Below are 25,308 nucleotides of genomic sequence, written 5' to 3'. Positions count from 1 at the left end.
AGACGGCAAGTGGTAGCACTAGCAGTGGAGGTACACGAAGCGTGTCGTGGGGGGGGGGGGGGGGGGGGGGGGATGGCGGTTTGACGCAGAAAACAATGCAGTCGTAGTCATACTGCGCAAACAGAGCGATTTACCTGATGTCCAAAAGAGCATGATCATTGGCTTTCGAGCCAGGGGTGGAAGCTTTTCCGAAATGGCTAAGTTTGTAAACTATTCGAGTGTCACCCTGGTTAAAGTATACCGCGCATGGCAAGATGGCACTATCCAGAACTGGTGCGGTGGCAACTGTGGTGCACAGTAGCGGTAGACAAAAGAGGTGAACGACGGCTGTAGAGATGCGTACGGGTGAATAGACGAGGAACTGTTGAGCAACTGACCGCTCACATGAACCTAGGGCTAACAACGGTGTCTCCTCAACGACTGTTCAGTGATCGTTGCTGAGTATGGGCCTCTGCAACAGGTGCCTGGTCCAAGCACCAACGCTGGCTGCTGTTTGTCAGCGACGAATGCTGAAATTTGCACAGGAATACCGCAACTCGACGTCCACTGAGTGGCGTCAGCTAGTCTTTTCAGTTGAATCACGTTTTGTGCTACACTGGACAGACGACTGTTGGCGTGTACGACTTGAAATGTATGGAAGAAAACACCCTGCAACAGCCGTCGGCGAGGACCGGGCTGGAGGAAGGAGGGTCATGGTCTGGGGAATGTTTTACTGGCATTCCCTCGGTGATCTCCCTATTCAGGAAGGCGCAATGTATCAACACAAGTATGGATGTCCATGTCCACTCCTACATGCAGTTTGGTTTTCGTTAGTATGCTACAGAAGAATGCTGAAGATTAGATGGGTAGATCACATAACTAATGAGGAGGCATTGAATAGAATTGGAGAGAAGAGGAGATATGGTACAATTTGACTAGAAGAAGGGGTCGGTTGGTAGGACATGTTCTGAGGCATCAAGCGATCACCAATTTAGTATTGAAGGGCAGCGTGGAGGGTAAAAATCGTAGATGGTTCAAATGGCTCTGAGCACTATGGGACTTAACACCTGTGGTCATCAGTCCCCTAGAACTTAGAACTACTTAAACCTAACTAACCTAAGGACATCACACACATCCATGCCCGAGGCAGGATTCGAACCTGCGACCGTAGCGGTCTCGCGGTTCCAAACTGACGCACCTAGAACCGCTCGGCCACACTGGCCGGCTAAAAAAAAAAACCGTAGAGGGAGACCAAGAGATGAATACACTAAACAGAAGAAGGATGTAGGTTGCAGTAGGTACTGGGAGATGAAGAAGCTTGCACGGGATAGAGTAGCATGAAGAGCTGCATCAAACCAGTCTGTGGACTGAAGGCCACAACAACAACATGGTGGCATCAATCAGCAGGAGAGTGGAACGTGTCACACAGCTCGCAGAGAACGTGCGTGGTTCGAAGAGCACCAGGACGGGTTTACCGTACTCTCCTGGCCACCAAACTCTCCGGATAGAAACCCAGTCGAGAGTCTATGGGACTACCTCAGACAGGTTGCTCGCCCCGTGGATCCTCAACAGAGAAACTAGCTCAGCTGGCCACGGCACTAGAGTCAACATGGCTCCACATGCTTGTCCGTACCTTCCAGAACCTAACGGACTCCCTTCCGTCACGTCTCGCAGCGGTCCATGCTGCAAATGGTGCTTATTCAGGATTTTGGTAGGTAGTCACATTAATATGAGTGGACAGTGTAAATCAGGTGATGTTAAGGAAATTATACTAGTAAATGAGACATTAACAGTAATAGACGAGTTGTGGTCTATTAGCAGCAATATAACTAACGATGGCCGAAATACAGGTGGTGGTGGTTAGTGTTTAACGTCCCGTCGACAACGAGGTCATTAGAGACGGAGCGCAAGCTCGGGTTAGGGAAGGATTGGGAAGGAAATCGGCCGTGCCCTTTCAAAGGAACCATCCCGGCATTTGCCTGAAACGATTTAGGGAAATCACGGAAAACCTAAATCAGGATGGCCGGAGACGGGATTGAACCGTCGTCCTCCCGAATGCGAGTCCAGTGTGCTAACCACCGAAATACAGAGGATATAAAACGCAGACTGGCAATAGAAAGAAAACAATCTCTGAAAAAAGGAATTTTTTAACGTCTAATATAAATTTAAATTTCAGGAAGTATTTTGTGAAGATATTTGTATGGAGTGTAGTTTTGTACGCAAGTAATATGTGGACGATACGAAGTTTAGACAGGAAGACAATAGAAGCGTTTGAAATGTGATGCTACATAAGAATGGTGAAGATTAGATGAGTAGACCGAATAACTAATAGAGAGGTAGAAGTAAAGTCTGTGGCGCAATTCTGTTATCGGGCTATTGGCCTTAGGCAGAGATCACTAGGAGGTGGAGGGTGGCAAGCCCATCACCCCAGGTGCGTTTTTTCCCGGGAAACATCCCCGGTACTAACTTGATAGCATGCTGAGTGTACCTATGGCAGTTCTGAAGCAACTGGAACGAGGAAAGAATCTCCGCCCCTATTCGGGATTTAAGAAGAACCTCCTGGACTGAAGTCTAGTGGTCTACCAACTAGACCACCACCGCCACAATGAAGAGGAACTGAATTTAATTGGAGAAAAAAAGAAATTTGTGGCATAACTTGACTAAAGGGAAGGATCACCTAACAGGACACTTCTCGTGGCTTCCAACAATCGTCAGTTTGCTAATGGAGTGAAGTGTGTGTGTGTGTGTGTGTGTGCGTGTGTGTGTGTGTGTGTGTGTGTGTGTGTGTGTGGAAGGTAGGCTGGGCGCAGGGGTAGTGAGTAAACTTATAGAGGTAGACCAAGCCTTCACTGAAGTAAGCAGCAGCTGCAGATAGTAGCACTCAGGTGGAGATGAAGAGGATCGCGCAGTATCGACTTCGTAGACAGCTGCTTCAAACGAGTCTTCGGACCGAAGACCGCAAAAGCAGAGTAAAAGGCCTTCCAAGCATCTGCAAGAGAGTTGGTAGTCAGCAGTTATGGCGCTCTTTCTCTGTGTTTTGTGAGTCAATTGGCAGTGTTCTCTAGCTGTTGCCATCCTTCGTGCTCTGTGACATGCTTTCAGCAGAATATAGGTGTTCTTGGATAGTGTGGTTGCTCACATGTTATTCTCCAGCGTTGCATTGGCAAGCGATGGCGCTGTGGCCCGTACACCAGCTACGACCCTAGGAGCTATCTGACGACAGTCCTTGTCAGCTACATGCTGTTGAGGACATCAGTGCACTGTGGTACTTACCATTTGAGCAGAATGGTAGTGTTAATCGTCAATATCGTGGCTGTAAAAAGCGCAGGGCAGTCTCTGTACGGCTTCGGAGAGAGACGCATACATACGACCACAATTAAATCTGTAAGATCCCATGTGTTGCCATCATATTGGCAACTGTCACCGTAGAAGTAGAAATAGGCTTCTTTTCTGGCGATGCAAGTACTATGATTAAGCCTGTTGTAGAAACTTCAGCACTGGACATTGTAAACTCAACAAACGAAAGTGTCAAAATGCTTATTTACTTTTCATCTTTTCGTTAACTAAAATCTTATGACATTATGACATTTTGTCGGCTAACTCTTCATTGAGGAAGAAAGCGCATGTGTGTACAGAAGCGTATAACAGGAATAACAGGTTGTGCCGACTCAACAACCACTTATAGACAGTTATTTAATCAGTTAAGCATACTGGCAGTAGCCTCACAATACAATTAGCCATTATTAATTTACTTTCAAAGATCAATCGCAATTTGAAAACAGTAGTAACACTCACGGACATATTATTATAAGGAGAAATGGCAGCCTATGAGGGTCACTCAGTTTGAGTGTGACACAAGAAGTGAAATACATAGCCATAACATTTTTGCAACATCCGCAATGATGCAAAGAATCTACACTCGTTTGCAAAACTAAAGGAGGAAAGTAGCTTTCACATGAAATGTCATAGCAGCTCGATGAAACATAGACCATACATAGAAAGAACAACTATTTTATAGTACAGAGGGCAGCAATAAAACGAACAGAAATGACACTTTTATTCAAAGACAATAATTACATTGAAGCCACCGCGGTTCATACTGGTCCCCGAGACATTACAAAAGGCGGGATATGAATCTTAACAAGCTGTGTGATTTTCACGGACGGCAGTGCATGTTCTGCATCGGGCTCCCATGTCGCCCAGTGGGTCTGGTAAGGAGTTCCCGTCGCAGGGACCGTCAACAACTGTTAGAGGGTCGTTGGTGCATGCGAACGTGCTGCAGTACGTGTCTCCAACGCATCGCACACGTGATCGATGGATTTAAGTCGGGGGAACGGACAGGCCAGTCCGTTCGCCGAATACCCTCTCGTTCCAAAGGTTCCCCCACCTGCGCAGGCCGCGCGGGATTAGCAGAGCGGTCTGAGACGCTGCAGTCATGGACTGTGCGGCTGGTCCCGGTGAAGGTTCGAGTCCTCCCTCGGGCGTGGGTGTGTATGTTTGTCCTTAGGATAATTTAGGTTAAGTAGTGTGTAAGCTTAGTGACTGATGACCTTAGCAGCTAAGTCCCATAAGATTTCACACACATTTGAACACCACCTGCGCAGTTCTGTGCGGTCGCGCATTGTCATCCACATAAATATGAAATCAGGACCACAGCACAAGGGAAGGAGTACAGGATCACAGAATCCAAGTAACGTTCACCGGTGTGGGTTCCGTGTTCAAAGATTCTGAATGTAATGGCCACCAAAGGAACCATGTTCGACAATGGTCAACGAATCATCAAATGCCGAGAGGCAGGAAACGCGTAACGCTCTCAGGAACATTGCCGAACATGATCGTTCTGGTGCCTAGGTGTCAAAGTGTGGCTTGAGCGCTCAGATCTCAGAATCTTTGAACACGGCACACTCATCGTCAACGTTATTGTGGCATGTATTCCCTCCTCGTGTGCGTCTCTTCGCGGGTACATTCCGCCCTGATTTCATGTTTATGGCTGACATTGCACGACTGCACCAAATAGCGCATGTGGAGGACCTCTTGGAACGAGAGGATATTCGGGAAATGGACTGGCCTGCCCGATCCGGAGCTTAAATGGCGTCGAGCACATGTGGAAACCGTTGGAGAGGCGTGCTGCAGCATGTGCACGTGTAGCAACGACCATCTACCGCGCTTGTGGAGGAATGGAACGCCCTACCACAAGAACTCCTTACCTATCTTGTGGCGATGATGGGAGCACCTTGCTGAGGATGCACTGCCGTCTATGGTAATAACGCACCCTGGTAACAAACATGGCCCGCCTTTTGTAATATCCAGCGGACCTGGGTGATTATTTTCTTTGAATAAAAGTGTCGTTTCTGTTCGTTTCATTGGATATTTCTTTCATTTACATTCTGTAGCCGGCCGCTGTGACCGAGCGGTTCTACGCGCTTCAGTCTGGAACCGCGCGACTGCTACGATAGAAGGTTCGAATCCTGCCTCGGGCATGGATGTGTGTGATGTTCTTAGGTTAGTTAGGTTTAAGTAGTTCTAAGTTCTAGGGGACTGATGACCTTAGGAATGGAACGCCCTACTACAAGAACTCCTTACCAGTCCCATAGTGCTCAGAGCCATTTGAACCATTTGATTTACCTTCTGTACTATACTGCAGCAGTTTTTTCTACGCATTGTTCAAGTTTTATTGAGCTATATTACTTGACAGGGAAACATCACGGAGAAGTTACTTTTGTTCCATGTCTTACACACCAATGTAACAGATTATAGCCGCGCGGGATTAGCCGAGCGGTCTGAGGCGCTGCAGTCATGGACTGTGCGCTGGTCCCGGGATTAGCCGAACGGTCTGAGGCGCTGCAGTCATGGACTGTGCGGCTGGTCCCGGCGGAGGTTTGAGTCCTCCCTCGGGCGTGGGTGTGTGGGTTTGTCCTTAGGATAATTTAAGTTAAGTAGTGTGTAAGCTTAGGGACTGATGACCTTAGCAGTTAAGTCCCATATGATTTCACACACATTTGAACGTTTTTGAACAGATTATAAGATTAACTTGAAACAGAAACTGAAGTCATGCCTCGTTGACAACTTCTCCTATTCCATACTAGACTTTTTGACTATGTTATAAGATAATGCATGGATGTCTCTACGGAAGATGGAGAGAGAGACGGAGACAGAGAGAGAGAGAGAGAGAGAGAGAGAGAGAGAAAGAGAAAGAGAGAGGGAGGGAGGGAGGGAGAAGAAGGGAGAAGAAGAGAGGGAGAAGAAGGGAGGGAGGGAGAAAATGAGCATGGTTAAGTACATAATGAAGAAGTAATGGAACACCTTCTAAAATGTCCATTAGTAGATGGAAGGATATACCCGTGGTGTAGGGGTAGCGTCTTTGATTCATATTCAAAACGGCTTCAGTCCCGGGTTCGATCCCCGCCGCTGCCTAGATTTTGATAATAATCAACATTGGCGGCCGAAGACTTCCGGCATAAGAAGTCAGCCTCATTCTGCCAACGGCCTTGTCAAAGAGGGGGGAGGAGCGGATAGAGGTTCAGAGCTCTCTCTTGTCCTAGGGGTGGGAAATTGCCCCTAAAGGCGGAAGAATCAGCAATGATCAACGACATGAGGATGCAGAAGGCAATGGAAACCACTGCATTAAAGACACGTAACGTGTATCCACAGGACATGTGGCATGTAATTGAAGAAGTGTCATGATGATCTCTCCATTGGCAAAAGATTCCGGAATAGCACCCCATTCGGATCTCCGGGAGGGGACTGCCAAGGGGGAGGATACCATGAGAAAAAGATTGAATAATCAACGAAAGGATAACGTTCTACGAGTCGGGGCGTGGAATGTCAGAAGCTTGAACGTGGTAGGGAAACTAGAAAATCTGAAAAGGGAAATGCAAAGGCTCAATCTAGATATAGTAGGGGTCAGTGAAGTGAAGTGGAAGGAAAACAAGGATTTCTGGTCAGATGAGTATCGGGTAATATCAACAGCTGCAGAAAATGGTATAAAGGTGTAGGATTCGTTATGAACAGGAAGGTAGGGCTGAGGATGTGTTACTGTGAACAGTTCAGTGACCGCGTTGTTCTAATCAGAATCGACAGCAGACCAACACCGACAACGATCGTTCAGGTATACATGCCGACGTCGCAAGCTGAAGATGAACAGATGGAGAAAGTGTATGAGGATATTGAAAGGGTAATGCAGTATGTAAAGGGGGACGAAAATCTAATAGTCTTGGGCGACTGGAATGCAGTTGTAGGGGAAGGAGTAGAAGAAAAGGTTACAGGAGAATATGGGCTTGGGACAAGGAATGAAAGAGGAGAAAGACTAATTGAGTTCTTTAACAAGTTTCAGCTAGTAATAGCGAATACCCTGTTCAAGAATCACAAGACGAGGAGGTATACTTGGAAAAGGCCGGGATATTCGGGAAGATTTCAATTAGATTACATCATGGTCAGACAGAGATTCCGAAATCAGATACTGGATTGTAAGGCGTACCCAGGAGCAGATATAGACTCAGATCACAATATAGTAGTGATGACGAGTAGGCTGAAGTTCAAGACATTAGTCAGGAAGAATCAATACGCAAAGAAGTGGGATACGGAAATACTAAGGAATGACGAGATACGTTTGAAGTTCTCTAACGCTATAGATACAGCAATAAGGAATAGCGCAGTAGGCAGTACAGTTGAAGAGGAATGGACATCTCTAAAAAGGGCCATCACAGAAGTTGGGAAGGAAAACATAGGTACAAAGAAGGTAGCTGCGAAGAAACCATGGGTAACAGAAGAAATACTTCAGTTGATTGATGAAAGGAGAAAGTACAAACATGTTCCGGGAAAATCAGGAATACAGAAATACAAGTCGCTGAGGAATGAAATAAATAGGAAGTGCAGGGAAGCTAAGACGAAATGGCTGCAGGAAAAATGTGAAGACATCGAAAAAGATATGATTGTCGGAAGGACAGACTCAGCATACAGGAAAGTCAAAACAACCTTTGGTGACATCAAAAGCAACGGTGGTAACATTAAGACTGCAACGGGAATTCCACTGTTAAATGCAGAGGAGAGAGCAGATAGGTGGAAAGAATGCATTGAAAGCCTCTATGAGGGTGACGATTTGTCTGATGTGATAGAAGAAGAAACAGGAGTCGATTTAGAAGAGATAGGGGATCCAGTATTAGAATCGGAATTTAAAAGAGCTTTGGAGGACTTACGGTCAAATAAGGCAGAAGGGATAGATAACATTCCATCAGAATTTCTAAAATCATTGGGGGAAGTGGCAACAAAACGACTATTCACGTTGGTGTGTAGAATATATGAGTCTGGCGACATACCATCTGACTTTCGGAAAAGCATCATCCACACAATTCCGAAGACGGCAAGAGCTGACAAGTGCCAGAATTATCGCACAATCAGCTTAACAGCTCATGCATCGAAGCTGCTTACAAGAATGTTATACAGAAGAATGGAAAAGAAAATTGAGAATGCGCTAGGTGACGATCAATTTGGCTTTAGGAAAAGTAAAGGGACGAGAGAGGCAATTCTGACGTTACGGCTAATAATGGAAGCAAGGCTAAAGAAAAATCAAGACACTTTCATGGGATTTGTCGACCTGGAAAAAGCGTTTGACAATATAAAATGGTGCAAGCTGTTCGAGAGTCTGAAAAAAGTAGGGGTAAGCTATAGGGAGAGACAGGTCATATACAATATGTACAACAACCAAGAGGGAATAATAAGAGTGGACGATCAAGAACGAAGTGCTCGTATTAAGAAGGGTGTAAGACAAGGCTGTAGCCTTTCGCTCCTACTCTTCAATCTGTACATCGAGGAAGCAATGATGGAAATAAAAGAAAGGTTCAGGAGTGGAATTAAAATACAAGGTGAAAGGATATCAATGATACGATTCGCTGATGACGTTGCTATCCTGAGTGAAAGTGAAGAAGAATTAAATGATCTGCTGAACGGAATGAACAGTCTAATGAGTAGACAGTATGGTTTGAGAGTAAATCGAAGAAAGACGAAGGTAATGAGAAGTAGTAGAAATGAGAACAGCGATAAACGTAACATCAGGATTGATGGTCACGAAGTCAATGAAGTTAAGGAATTCTGCTACCTAGGCAATGACGGACGGAGCAAGGAGGACATCAAAAGCAGACTCGCTATGGCAAAAAAGGCATTTCTGGCCAAGAGAAGTCTACTAATATCAAATACCGGCCTTAATTTGAGGAAGAAATTTCTGAGGATGTACGTCTGGAGTACAGCATTGTATGGTAGTGAAACATGGACTGTTGGAAAACCGGAACAGAAGAGAATCGAAGCATTTGAGATGTGGTGCTATAGACGAATGTTGAAAATTAGGTGGACTGATAAGTTAAGGAATGAGGAGGTTCTATGCAGAATCGGAGAGGAAAGGAATATGTGGAAAACACTGACAAGGAGAAGGGACAGGATGATAGGACATCTGCTAAGACATGAGGGAATGACTTCTATGGTACTAGAGGGAGCTTTAGAGGGCAAAAACTGTAGAGGAAGACAGAGATTGGAATACGTCAAGCAAATAATTGAGGACGTAGGTTGCAAGTGCTACTCTGAGATGAAGAGGTTAGCACAGGAAAGGAATTCGCGGCGGGCCGCATCAAACCAGTCAGTAGACTGATGACCAAAAAAAAAAAGATGGAATGGAGTGTACTCAAGAGGGTCTCCTGAATCATACCGGGACGGCTGCAGCTTACATCGAATTCTGGATGAGCGAAATATGGTATATCTTATATTTTTACTATTTATTTCTGTATTTTACTAGTATATTTTTATACAAACATACCTATCGTGCATTTTAAATTGTGCCCTTGGCTTTTTTCCAGTTGCTATATATTTTATATGGCCGGCCGGTGTGGCCGTGCGGTTCTAGGCGCTTCAGTCCGGAACTGCGTGACCGCTACGGTCGCAGGTTCGAATCCTGCCTCGGGCATGGATGTGTGTGATGTCCTTAGGTTAGTTAGGTTTAAGTAGTTCTAAGTTCTAGGGGACTGATGACCACAGATGTTAAGTCCCATAGTGCTCAGAGCCATTTGAACCATATATATTTTATGATGTAGTCCGTATGAATAAACAAAGTACGCAAGAAAACTGTAATTACACTACTCGAAAAAATAAAAGTAGCTTAAGATTAACGTAGAGGGTAATCATGTAAATGGTCACAATATTGCCATATTCTACACTGAGAAAGAGTCCTAGAATTGTACAACTGACTCATTCCTCATCACAGCGCGAAATCGTAGCTGCGATCCGTGGAACGTGTAAATACTGTCACTGAAATGTTTGTTCTCTTTGTGTAGTCTTAGCAGTTGTCATTTAGTACATTGGTTATAGAGTATGAGTCACGTGGTAAGAATACGTTACCGTCGCAAGTAAATGTGATGAATAGTGAGAGCAGGCGAGATACCACAAAAGCATCTCACAGAAATGGAAACAACAAATAAACGGGTGTGAACTATGTTACAACAAAGGAATTCAAGTGTCAAAACATCCAAAACGGAACGCAACTTCAAAAACGTTAAAACAGGTGTTGTGACAGAGCACAGAGAAACTGTGTGTGAAACTGTTGCGTTCTTTTGTTGCAGCTTATGTGACAAACTCTTATGTTTTCATCATTTCCTTGGGAGTGATCACATTCAAATTCATACGAACACCTACATCGGGCAAGGAGGCATATCTCACTCACTTACCAAGTGTATAAATTAGGTACGTCGATAAGAGATTCCTATCATATGACACATATGCCGCATATGACACACCAGACGTGTTTTCCGGTGGAGGATTGGGATGACTTGTCGCCTTGTCATCAAACGTGTGCTGTTCCCTTTCGAAAGCCACCTCATTTCGGCTGCTAACAGAGTAGTTGCCAGAGTCAGAAACAAAATAAAAATTGGCTCAAGGTAGGTTTAACGCAGCTCGCCCACTTGGCAGTCCTACACCGTAACCACTTAGCCGCTACGCCACTCCTCTTTGAGGCTGCTCTACAGGGTGAAAAGTGTTTAAGCCGACAAACTCTGGGAGGTTGTAGGGGACATCAAAACAAATATTTTTCCCTAACGTCATTTTTACCTATGAGGATTATTTAAACCGGTGGAGGCCGTATTACGCTCTTCAGTTGTTGAAGGCCGTATTAAGATCTTCAGTTGTTAGAGGGCGTATTACGCTCTTCAGTTGTAGGCAACTGCTGTCCACCAGTGTAGTAGTGCATTGTCTCTGTTTACTAATGGAGCGCGTGAGACCGGGTCATTTAGCAGATTACCTGGACAGGGACGCCGTGACACGGTAAGAACGCTGCAATTTCAGGAAGCTGTCTTGCAGCATGTGGAGCGGGATCCTTCAATCAGCACTCGTGCAATTGCACGTAACATGGGGACGAATCAGACGAACGTAAGAACAGTCTTTCGAGAGCAATTGTTACGTCCATTTCACTTACAGCGTGTCCACAACCTGGAACCAGTTGATTATCCACTCAGAGCATTGCCAGAATTGCTGGAAGACGTCCCGTTCCCTACAAGACAAAGCATGTGGTTCCAACATGACGGGGCGCCGGCACATTTCAGTCGTCGTGTGCGTCGATTCCTGGACCGACGGTTCCCAGCAACTTGGATTGGCAGAGGTGGTCCTGTTCCATGGCCTGCTCGATCCGCAGATATGTCCCGTCGGGACTTTTTTTGTGCAGGGAGAGATGCGCAACCTTGTTTACGCAACTCTTGTTGCATCAGAAGAGGATCTGGTTGCCCGGATAGTAGCAGCAGCAGGAACAATTCAGGATACTCCTGGGGTTTTTGCCCGTGTGAGACAGAACATGATCCGACGATGTAACCTTTGTTTACGTGTCAATGGAGGCATTTTTGAAAATCTACTGTAATTGAAATTGGGTTATGTTAATGTGTTGTCTCTTGGTCATAAAAAAATAGAAAAGTGTTTCTTGGTTTAATTAATTTGCCGCCAGAGAAATCTTCCTCTACCGGTTTAAATACTTCTCATAGGAAAAAATGACATTAGGGAAAAATATTTGTTTTGATGTCCCCTACAACCTCCCATAGTTTGTCGGCTTAAATACTTTTCACCCTGTATATTGCACTTCCTGTCCTTGGACCGTTCACTGACCTATTTTGCTTTTTTTTCCACAGTTCAGCACGCCTTCTTCCTGTTTTCAAGCTTGATCTGTGTTCAGTTTTCGACGGTCTATCCACTGGGCCACTTTACCACTAAATCTGCGGGGGGTGCGATGGGGAGTGTCCCTTGTCAGGAGACTGTAGGGGAAGAAGTGGCTGGTGCAGAGGCTTGTTCGCCAGCCGTGTGACGGCGGCCTGCTTGCAGGGATGGAGGTGAAGCCGTGCAACGGGGAGCCGCCGCTGGTGGACGAGGAGACGGGCAGGGAGTACGACTGCGGCAGCGGGCCCGCGCGCCAGGACTGCCCCTCGGGCAGCTACTGCCACCAGACCGCCTTCTTCGCTCGCTGCTGCCGCAAGGGTAAGCGCCTGAGCCGCTGCGCCAGTAGCTTGCTGAGCCCGAGCACGTGTTACAAAGCCACAGACCCCACTACACAGACTGGCTGACGGAACTTCGTGTCTGAGATCCAATGAGCACGCGTCCTACTTTAAGGTTTCCCTCGAATGTTATTGGGTTGGTGCATATGTTCGTAGCGTTTTTCCGTAAGTTCGAGAGCTACACGTAACAGAAACCTTAGTCATCTACTATGTATTCTGCCTCACTATTTACAACCATCTGCCAACACTGGAGTAAATTTTCCATTTCACGACTGCACAAATCACGTGGTTTTGAGGCGAAGAACCCGTCGACCCGTGTTCGGAGCACATTTTCATCCGGACAGTAAGTTCTTTGAAGGTTGTTGGACAGAGAGTGTGCAGAATGCAGATGGGCGTTATCGTGGAGTAGTGTCTCTTTACGAATTCTTCCTGGTCACTGTTCTTGGATTGCGTCCGCAAGTCGTCTCAGTTGTTGACAATAAATGTCAGCAGTGAAGGTTACACCTCGGGGAAGCAATTCGTAGAACATCACACCGTCGCTGTTCCGTCATATATATAACAATTTCTTTTTTGGATGCGCGCAGTTCTTTGTACAGAGAGTTACTCCTTTGTTTGGGCTCAACCATTCCTTTCTTTTCCTTATGTTGCCACAAAGACGCCACTTCCTGTCAACTGCAACAATACAGGATAGGAATGGTCGGGGTTGTTCACGAACCAATCTATGACGAGCAAGCAGAGAGACACGTAGGGCCATCCTCTCATTTTTGTGATTTTGGCTTACACCCAAAGCTCCAGATGCCAGACACTCAGATCTATATCAAAAGTTATACGTCGATAAGAGCGTCATCAAAAATTCCCATTTAGTTCGTAATATGCGCTGCCGTTAAGCAGAACGGACGTAAACGTTCATTAAAAGTAACACTAGAACTACAGAGCACACCAAAAGCATCACTGTGAGCGTCTAATAAGTGTTGCATCCGTGGGGAAGTTGGTAGAGCGGTAGATCCTCATACAAGCGGACCGTGATTCAAATCTCACTGACAAATTTTTTTTAATGTACTGTGCGTGAAAGTGTTACGCGAAACAAAGTGTTTATGACATGTAAAAGGGCTGTTTGGAATTTACAGTAATGTTCTCTTGGCAGTCTGCTTTCACTCTGTTTCTTCGACAGTAGTAAACCTATGGACAACATTTGTAGTTGGACGGAATATACTATCAGAGCAGAAAAATAAAGAAACCATTGCATCACACATGCGGAAGTAACAGTAATAATAATAATTAATAATATACAAAATAATAAGATCAATAATAAGTACGTAACGTTCGAATAAAGTAGCGATGGCAGGCTGCCAAAAGAACATTGCTCCAAACTCCGAAAAGTACTTTTACATGTCAGGAAAGTGCTCTCTCACACTACAGTTTCACGCTTAAACAGGTAAAAAAAATGCCATCAGTGGGGCTAGAATGCCGGATCTTTGGTACGATGACCAAACGCTCTACCTTCTCACCCACGCAAGATATACAGAAAGATAACTTATAGATACGCTTTTCCTGTGCTCCGTAGCTATGGCGATACTTTTAATTACCGTTTACGCATGCCCCACTCGACGATAGCATACAGCACGAACTATATCGGTGTTTTGGTTCGTACTCTATCGACATAAATCATTTCGTACCGATCTGAGTGTCTTATATCTGGAGGTTTGTATGCTAGAGCATGCGGTACCCACACGTCCGATTTCTGACCCTTTCCCATTGCCTGCAAATGTCGCATGATGGCGGAATGATCGCAGTTCATCACATTTGCCAGTTCTCGGCTACACTGATGTGGATCATTATGAATTAGTGTGTTTAAACGATCTGCATCAACCCCGAAGGTCTTCTCGAACGTGGAAAGTCACTAACGTCAGAACGATCCTCCTTAAATCGAGAAAATCATTTTCTTTCCGTACTCTGTCCGATAGCATTGTCCCCATACACGAAGCAAACGTTTCTGGCTGCCTCCCTTGCTGTCACCCCTCTGTGAAACTCAAACAGATAATACGTCGGAAATGTTCCAAATTCTCTATTTGGCACTCCATTTTCTAGTGTCCAAAGCTCCAGTCACTATCTCCAAATGACAATATGTTAATTCCAAATGACAGTAAGTGAACTTAAATAGCAACAATGAACTACAAATAAAAAACGGTAGTCGATAAATAAACCCATGGCAAACGGAATACCAACATGCAAATCAAAAACGCTACGATATTATGCACCAACCTAATATAAAGCTTCTCAAGGAGCCCCGTCAATCTGATTGAGGTTCTCTCTCGTCCACACTTGTTTTGTTTGCTTGTTTCGTCTGTCCCCTTTCGTTCATTCTCTCTATGTGTCCAAACCATCTCAACATACCTTTCTCGTTGCTTGAAACTACATCTTCTTTCACTCCACAGTGCTCCCTAAAATTAACTTATACTGTAGTTAAAGTTTTAATTTGTGGTTAAATTACAGGTACTTTGAACGAAAATTGATATCAACTTAACAATTGTATTTGTTTGTGTCAATAAAATTAAATCATGACAAAGGCTGACTACAACCAATGTGAAGATTGGTCTTGCATCACCTTGCAAAGTTTGGGCAAGTAAAATTTGTGTGGTGTTTTTAATTTTAGGCACGATTCCAAGATCTCATCGATAGGAGGGACTTGTCAATTTGCTCTTGATAAGGTTAGTCTTTGAAGATGATTGTTTGCACGAATTTGTAGACCCGAATAAGGATAGAGCAGCAAACACTAGTTCGGTCATCTGATTACACGATACAGGAATACTATTCCAGGAGTTAAAAATCAACATATCGTGCTTCTCCAGGTCTTTCAAAGCAGATCACTTGTGCTGCGAACTTAGTCCCCTTTTTTTTCTAATATTTATGTATCAACACAAAGACATACAAATTTCAAGCTCCTCGATTATTTGTCGCTTAAATCCAGCAACTGAATTTCAAAGTGAGCAATATCACATACTCAAGAGATCAAAGATCAGTATGAGGTTTGCAGGCCGCGGTTTGCCGACCACTGACTTAGAGATATCGTAGGAGACATAAAAGTGCCGCTCTAGTTTTCAGTACCTAGCAGTTACAAACGCGCACACTTGAAAACAAAGGGGACCATGTCCATTTGCACCGAAGGCCACAGTGGTCTCGAGATAGCATCTCTGCCTCTAAAATGGAAGTCTCGTATTCTATTGCCGCCTCAGGCATCAACGAGCGTTTCAAATGTCCCATTAAAGAGTAGTACGGTGGTCTTTGACTGGTAATCAAATGATCCAGTTTCACGTGTTTGGATCCCAATCACTGCTTAGGATCTGAATAAAAGAAATCAGCAAATTCTGGTTTAAGTAGTCAACATCTTTCGGGCTACGACCTTGTCAAAGAGGACAAAGGAGTGGACGTTTGGGCACCCTCTTGCCCCTGGGCTAAGGAACTGCCCCTAAAGGGCGGAAGAATAGCTGCACGAGCATGTAGAAATGAAGACTAAGTAAATCCTGCATTAACGAAACATCATGAATATCCACAGGAAATGATGATCTCACAACTGGCAAAATATTATGGTTTACTGCTCCCATCGCATCCCCGAGAGCAGGTTGCCAAGGGAAGGATGATCATCAGAAAATGTTGAAAACCAACGAAAGGGTAACATTCTGCTAGTCGGAGTGTGGATATCATAAGTATAAAATGTGTAGCAAAGCAAGGTAATCTTAAAAGGGAAACGCGAAAGGTCACGCTAGATATAATAGAACTGAGTGAATTGAAATGGAAAGAAGATAGGGGTTTTTGGGCAAACGAATATACAATTATAAGCCAAAACATTATGAGCACTGCCCACCGCGACGTTGGATGCCGCCTGGCGACGTTGCAGGCACATTACGCGGTAGCAAAAGTATGTAAGCGGAGCAGACACGGACGGGGAATCACCCTAGCGAAGATTTAGGCTGCAAAGGGGGAAATCGATTGAGATAAACGACTTTGACAAAGGGGCAGATTATTATTACGCAGATCCGGTGAACGAGTATCTCGAAAGCAACGAAGCTGGTCGAATATTTACGTGCTACTCTCGTGAACATCTACGGAAAGAGGCAGAGGGACAGTGAAACCCATGGTTGGAAGTCCACGGCTTTTCACAGAACGTGGGGTTCGAAGGCTTGTCTGCTGTGTAATTAGGGTAGATGATGATCTGTGGCATTGCTGAAAGAGCACAATGCTGGTGCACGTACAAGATTTTAGAGCACACCGTTCATCGAACGTTGTCGAACATGGAGCTCCGCGGCAGGCCACCCCTGCGTGTTCACATGTTGACCCAACGACATCATCAGTTACGATTTCAGAGGGTATGGAACGAATGGGATTCGACAGTCGATCAATTGTAACGTCTCGGCCCTTCGGCTGAATCATATTTTTGCTACATTAGGTCGATGGTCGTCTCCGCAAACGTCGTCATCGAGGTGAACGGCGACTTGAAACATGCAGCGCGCCACGGACGCAGGCTGGTGGGATACTATAGGAGACATTCTTCTGCGCTTGCATGGCACCTGTGGTAGTAATCGAAGACACGCTGGCAACTGCGAAACACCTGCATCCCTTCTGCTTGACATCTTTCCCACGGTGACATCATCTTTCAGCGGTATAACTGACCGTTAATGTATCTGAGAGCAAATTCGTCTGATGTAAATCCTATGGAACCCATCTGGGTCGCTATTGGGCGTCATCACCGCGTACGCAAATCAGCGGCCCGTTACTTATGCGAATTACGTGAACTGTAGATAGACATCTCTTGCCACATACCTCCACAAACCTACCAACAGACTATCGGATCCCTTATATGTGGAATCAGTTATGTACTTCGCAACAAAGACGGAAAACAGTCTATTAAGCAGGTGGTCATAATGTTTTGGCTCATCAGTGCATATTTCTGATACGGTTATGTGCAGTACAGATTTCGTGCATGACGTACTAAATCATAACGATAGGATACTACATAGCAACAAAGCGCAATGCTCATAGCACGTTTGCATGAATAAGATAGACTAGATTTATTTTACTTGCATTCTGTTAGTAACCTTGTGTGCAGTATTGCCAACTATACGGTTACGACCGCGTATTTACGGTAGGCCATTATGAGTAAGGGTAGATTAATAGGCCTTTTTGGTTATGTAAATAAATCGATTAAATATATCGGTTAATTGTGTCATAATAACCGATTATTCAGTTCATTGTTTTGTTACGTCTTTAGTTTTAGATCTGTAAGGCAACCCCTAAAATTATTTTTTATGACAAAATGATTTGTTCTACAACAAATGAAGATATGCTATCACACATATTTCTCTTTTTGCAACGAACAGTAGAAGCTCAGTTTTATGAAACACATAGTTATCACTTTTTATTCTCAGCAGAAATTGTAGGCAACATCCGTTAGAAATACTGATAGCCTGGGGAGAGCCGGCCATGACAAAATTCTTCCATCTGGTGAGCAAAATGTATGAGACAGGCGAAATATCCTCAGACTTCAAGAAGAGTACAATAATTCTAGTTTCAAAGAAATCAGCTGCTGCCAGGTGTGAAAATTATCGAACTATCAGTTTAATAAGTCACAGCTGCAAAATACTAAAACGAATTCCTTATAGACGAATGGAAAAACTGGTAGAAGCCGACCTCGGGGAATATCAATTTGGATTCGAAAATGTAGGAACTTTTCTTAGAAGATAGGTAAAGGAAAGGCAAACCTACGTTTAAGCATTTGTAGACTTAGTGAAAGCTTTGGACAATGTTGACTGGAATGCTCTCTTTCACGTTCTAAATATGGCAGGGCTAAAGTACAGGGAGCGAAAGGCTATTTACAATTTGAATAGAAACCAGATAGCAGTTGTAAGAGTCGACGGGCACGAAAGCGAAGCAGTGGTTGGGAAGGGAGTGAGGCAGCGTTGTAGCCTGTCCCCAGTGTTATTCAAGCTGTATATGGAGCAAACAGTAAAGGAAACAGAAGAAAAATCTGGAGTAGGAATTAAAACCCAGAGAAAAGAAATAAAGACCTTGAGGTTTGCCGATGACATTGTAATTCTGTAGGAGATGGCAAAGGACTTGGAAGAACATTAGAACGGAATAGGCAGTGTCTTGAAAGGAGGATATTAGATGAACGTCAACAAAAGCAAAACGAGTATATGGAATGTAGTCGAACTAAATCAGGCAATGCTGAAAGAATTAGATTAGGAAATGAAACACTTAAAGTGGTAGATGAGTATTTGCTATTTGGGCAGCAAAATATCTGATGATGGCCGAAGTAGGGAGGATACAAAATGTACACTGGCAATGGCAAGGAAAGCGTTTGTGAAGAGGAGAGATTTGTTAACATCGAGTATAAATTTACGTGTCAGGAAGTCTTTTCCGAAAGTATTTGTATGAAGTGTAGCCAAAAATGAACCATGGACAATAAACAGTTTAGACAAGAAGAGAATAAAAGCTTTTGAAATGTGGTGCTACAGAAGAATGATGAAACGTGTTTTTTGTTTTCTTTCCTTGAAATAGGATGAGTTTCCTTTTCTACTGAAATGTTAATAACCCTGGCCATTATTCATGTAGGCTACAACCAAAAGGGCTGCACAAGTATGTAAGCGAAAACATTCCTTTCGAGGGATTGAGTGGGAAACAAGTTGGTGAAAGCATTCATATAACATGTTACCGTCACAGATTTGTGTCAGTCGTTTATCTCACATTAAGTGAAACCACTGAAACTCAGTGTGTCATATAGCTGACATGGTTGCTGATACTTAATTCATTCGCGGCAATCCTATCTCAAACACCCAAGGGTGGGAACACTACCAAGTTTTTGCCCTGGTCCAGAAATGTTGAAGATCCGGGGCCGTGTTGCTCACATTCTGCTTGATTTTTGCTCGAATCCGTAATATCGGGTGGTCTAAATGATTACTTTTTTTTGTATAAAACAGGAGCTGGTTTCATCGCATAGTGTTCTGTGGACATTTGTTCCTGCCAACGAATCAATTTTTGAATGCTTGATTTCAGTGTGTTGTGAGTAGCCTGTATTGTTCGTATTCTTTTTTATTTTTGTTAGCATCCATTTTTATTCTTTTTCGCATTTAATGGATATCTCCATTAGCAACTTTTGAAAGAAATGTTGTTCGACTTTATTACCACTTGTCAAAGAATGAGTAACTAATTCTCCGTTGAATGGTATTGCTTATTGTCACTGAATGTCACACACAACACAATGGTTTGCAGACGTACATGTAGATGGGAATGCTTTGTTGTTTTAGTGACCAGAGCAAACGCTAAAAATACAACGGTAGTTACGCAGATGGGTCCACACGTTATTAACAGGCACTACAGGCAATGTATTTAACAGAAATCAACATACTGGGAGTTCTCCATTAAATGCGAGAAAATGCAAGCAACAGCTGTGAACAAAAATAAAATGGAATTCAAGCAATATGCTTACAACGCGTTTAAATCGAGCAGTTCACACACGGATACGTGTGCATGAGTACACAGAACACCAAGCGACAAACCCAGCTTCCATTTTATATGAAACAAAAACAAATATGGGATAATTTATCCCATCTGGTATTATGGATGCGATCACAAATCAGGCCGCATGTGAGCAACATATTTACAGTGCAATTCAAAGAGCGCACTACACACAAGAGGTATTAATCAAAGCATATAGAAAAAAAGAGTCGTTATAAGGTAAACAATGTGATAAAACCAGCTTCTGAGTCATTCGATGTGAGACGCTCTTTAGACATTTACATGCGATAAAGCGCAATTATTTCCACTTGATAATGCCCACACATTCGAAGACGCTAATGCCGTTCTCGGTTTTATGTTCTGTGTTGCTGGCACTATACTTGTGTTTACTGGTTTGACGTAGCATGACACCATTATTATTTCTTAATGTCTATGGTGCACGAGGGTACTGTATTGTTAACACTCCATTGTTCGTAGCCGCTTTAGGCATAACATTTGAGGGCCAAAGTCGACCGGCTTCTGATGATCCAGAACTAGGGATCCCTCTCATTCAGGACATTGTGAACTAATAGTACCGTAATTCTATATTGGGAATCTATGCCCACTATCGGTTGGTATGGTAAACTGGCTGAAAAGAGCTAGCCGAATCTTAAACAATCCACCCAACTCATTGCAGTGGAAAATGAAAAGGGGGGAAGAAAACAACGCACTGCTATTAGCTCCACGAAGTTTTTATTACTGGTATTCAGACAAATCACTTAAGTGGATTGTATTAAGAGTGTTGTTACATATAATGGGAGCTTCTGGCTTTATCAAACGCTCGAATTTAATTTTTATATGAAACCTATGGCAGTTCTACGATCTTAATTACGAAATAAATACAGCCAATTTGTAAGTATTCAAGTGACGATGATATTTTCATCGCAAATGTAACTGATGATACTGGTTGTCAGTCAATTGATCGTGTCTCCTAGACGTGTGAGGAGAGTGAGTGGTATACAATTCTTAATATCATTCTCAATCAAGAAGTTATGGAATAATTTGTTACAGTACTCGGTTGTTGATCAAATTTGTATTTTCTTTTCCAGCTGATTATCAGTTAGGCTTCCGTAAGGCCTGAAAGCTCCCAGTATACAGAGTTTTTCTTTTAGAAAATATTGATGCACATTTCTGGAATGGTCATTAATGGAAGTGTTGGTATTAGTGTTTTTCATACTTCACAGTGATGCAGTTACCATAGAACCACTTGTGGATATGTAATAGATGTAATGGTTGTGAAGTTCTTGAATCAAAATCGTTAAAGAGCATTGGGGTTTGCTTTGTTTAGAGACATGTCTTGCATGTGACAGCTACTTTACTCCTTGCAGCGCAAGACATGATGACATCCTTTGGTGCGTACTGCACAGGATGCTTCTGCAGTTTTCTGGTCTATCGGTGGATTTTCAGACATGGTATTGGATTGTCTATTATTGTCAACAATTTCTTCAGCAGCCGCAGCCACATGCTTTGTTTCACGTTGCCCATCCTCTACCCGACTATTATCAGGCAGATGCACTGGGTAGCTTATTTGCATCTGCAAAATTCAAAAGCCCTGCGCACCAGTGTCATAGGATATTTAAATTATAAGCAGACATATTAGCTATCACTTCTCTCTGTGTGTATGAGAAATAGGTTCAGAGTATTTATCAATGCTACTGGAAATGCAGATGTTGCATCTCTGTTGTATGTAGCACAGCCGTGAAGCCAAGCCTAAAATTTATTTTGGATTTGTTTTAAATCTTTCCATTCACTGACAGAAGATTGGAAGCAACTTTCGGTGTATATACTACATCTCTAACCTGAGTTTTTCTGTTTTCACACCAGTGATGGAGTGCCATGCACGTTGGTGGTTTACGTAGCGTAGATGTAGAAGTATATTTAGTGTCAGTTTGATATTTCACATACTTTATATCAGAGAAGGTGGCTTGTGGGCAACAGCAGTTCTGGGTCATGTCGATTTGTCACTACATAAAGGCAGCTGAGATTACAGATCAGTAATATTCATTGAATGTGAAGAAGCTATAAAATTTGAAGTGAAACTTTCATTTTCTTCAAATTTATTTGATGTCTTTCTCCTTCCTGCACATCATTATCTAAGAGTATTCCCGTATCTACTGCAACTGAACCACAGTGGTCACTTATTGCCTTTCACGGTGTTTTGACCATGCTCCAGTTTTCTTTATACAGCTCATGTCCCTGTGAAGAATTTCATGTAATAGTTTTCTTTTTAGTACGGTATCTGGATTTATCTTATTCCCACACTTTTTACTCCTGTTATCATTGCTTTGTATGTTTCTGTCGAACTGACAAACAGTTATAAACAGCAAATTTAGTGTTTCTCAAATTATAATTGGTTGACATGAATTTGTTCACATGTCTTAAATACTTTTAGACTATTCCAAAATTCCGTAATGGGAATTAACTCCTCCAATAAGTCCACTTGTCTGTTTAAACTACCAGTAATGTCATAGAAAGCTAACTCTAATTTCTACCAGATCTCTTTAGCTAAGGTTGTAACTTGTATGTGTACATAATTGATTGTATCTAATTATAAAATTAGATCTTACCCTTACTTTCTTTCTTTTGATTACTGTTGATGGTACGCACAGTCCTAGAGTTCATCATGTTCTGAATATGCTTGTATTGCAAAATTCCAACTTGCATAATTATTGCATTTGGTGAGGTCTTCAACATGGATTTGATTTTTGTTGAAAAACTACATCATCTTCTGTTAAATATAGGAAGGTACAGTGTGTAACAGTTCAAGCTCACAATCACCAATTTCAAATTTTCACCATTAAGTCAAAAGACAAAACACTGAAGAGTTTTCACCAAGCCTTTAGTTTCCTAAAGCAACTAGTAATCATTTAACCAAACAATGGGAAACACAGGATGGAATATTTACAACATTATGAAAAGGATAGATTGCTACTTACCATATAGCACAGATGCTGACTTGCAGATAGGCACAACAAGAAGACTGTCAAACAAGCAAGCTATTGTTCAGAAGGGCCTTCGTCAGAATTAGACAACAGACACACACACTCATGCAAACAGGAGGCAGCCAGAAACTGTGGTCACGTATGTGTGTGAGTTTCATTTTGTGTGTGTGTGTGTGTGTGTGTGTGTGTGTGTGTGTGTGTGTGTGTGTGTCTGTTTTGTCTAATTCCAATGAAGGCCTTTCTGGTCGAAAGCTTATTTGTTTGACAGTCTTTTCATTGTGCCTGCCTGCGATTCAGCATCATTGCCATATAGTGAGTAGCAGTCTACTCTTTTGATAGTATTGTCAATAACTGTAACTGGCACATTGCTACCATGAAGGAAATTTATACAAGTAATATCAGTTAAAACGAAAAGCTTTTTTAGCTCTTAGAAACAACAATATGAAACGAACTTCAGTTACTCCAGAGATGATAAACAACACCATCATATGCAGTCAAGACTTATGCTCATTGTAATCTTATGAGCGACTGCTAGTGTATACGTTAAAATGGTTTACATTCCAGTATATGACAAACACACAAACTAATTTGTGTTTCACATTTTTCTGTTTCTCATCCACAGTCATCCACATTTCAGACATGCATTCTCCCTACACTGTCTGATGTGATTTCCTCTTTAATGGCCTACCTAGCATATCACATTGTGTGATTTGGCGCTTTGGGCCAAGTAATTGGGTAGGTTACACTGTGTGCATCCAGTCTGTGGCATTGGTTCATCCCTTGAGCTCTTCCCATGTCCCACAAGTGAATCTATACCCGGTATCATGAGAAATAGGACTGTGGGAAGAGGAGAAGTGCAGTAACAACATACATAAGGACATAATGCACATGCTGCTGCTACTTGTGTTGCTATTTGCCGTTGCAAACATTGAAGCACCAATTCAGTCTCCATCAAAATTTCTGATGCCATTTATAGTGTGTGTGGCTATGATGCGATGGAGTATGCCGGATCAGGGTGCATCAGATGTTTGGAAACTGTATACTCTCTTTAATACACATCCAGCAGTTCGTAGTCCAACTCAGCTTCACATAATGCAGCGCTGGAATGTAGGCCTTGACCCACAGACTTTGGAAGGTACTAAATTTGGATTCCAGCCAGTGCTACACTTAGCCCGGCACAGGTGTAGTCACTTTCATGACCTGCTGACCTCTGGATGCTGAGGACCACCGAACCGTGGTAAGCGACAGATACAGACACTGAGGCAGCATACACCAAACTGGCTGCCGTGGGTGGTGACTGGCTGTTGTGAGCACCCCAGTGACTCGGTGTTTGGGAGGGCCTCAGTTCAACCCTTGGCCCATCAGGAAGCAGCTGGATCTCCTGAGAAGGCTGTCCTGTCAGGACAACTGCAGAGCAGTGGCAATCTCATGGTGGCACCTAACTTTATGACAGTTGACTAGACAATGACTCACTGCTTCAACACCTATCTGGCCTGGTCTGATGGCTAGTATTTATTCTCAGTGAAACGGGCTTCTTGTGGTATTGTGGATGCAGAAGCCATGTATGCCACATACCAAAGTGTCCCTGGTTATGGTAACCATCCAGACACTGATCAGCAGGTGGACAGTGAGTGTAGTGAGCACTTTGATGTGATACAGGGTCAACAAATTGCCTTACGTGGCCCACTTTGTGTCACTGAGATCATCTGCCTAGGCTCATGTCACTAAAGTTCTTTCCCCTGGAGGAGCGAGGGGTTGGTTGGGGAATGGTAGGTCACACAGACCTTTGTTTCCCCTTCATAGACTTTTTACAGTGAGATCTGGCTAGTATTGAAAAGACATTTTATGAATGATTCATTTGTCCCTGTCACATTTCACATTTTTGTAGCAAGCCACATTTATTTTCCCCGTCTTTGTTTTCACGACATCTTTCAGTTATTTCTTGTCTGAATATGGAAATCTGATGCTGTTCCATACTATTGCTTTAGGTTGCTCTTTTATCCATTTCCAACAGCTCCATCATCATCATAAATGCACCAATGTACTACTAAATTGTTTATGACTGAACCAGAATAACTTGTTTAACTGTACTTGTAAGAAAATTTTCATTCCAGATTTTAGTTGTTGAATTTCCTCTCTCTGACCAGTGCACATTTTTATAAGTAGGTTCACCTGCTAGTGATTTCATTACTAAAAGGCTGTCTTTAGCATTTTACTGTAGTCCACAAACAACAGTATGTTACAATGCTACAAAAGCGAGGATAAGAAAACACACTACCACATTTAATATTTTTATTTTTGTAAAAAGGCAGAGAGAGGAGTGTATG

The 25,308-nt window shown here is 43.2% G+C and overlaps 1 pseudogene; it reads left to right on the top strand.

Annotated features, from left to right (window-relative positions):
- LOC124594029 overlaps window positions 1-25,308 on the top strand; it is a 352,828-nt pseudogene that overhangs the window by 124,680 nt on the left and 202,840 nt on the right.

This window comes from Schistocerca americana, chromosome 2 (genome assembly GCF_021461395.2).
Source record: "Schistocerca americana isolate TAMUIC-IGC-003095 chromosome 2, iqSchAmer2.1, whole genome shotgun sequence".
In the NCBI taxonomy this organism is placed as follows: Eukaryota; Metazoa; Arthropoda; class Insecta; order Orthoptera; family Acrididae; genus Schistocerca; species Schistocerca americana.
The sequence above is the reverse complement of the archived record's forward strand: the minus strand, read 5'-3'. Positions and strand labels throughout refer to the sequence as shown.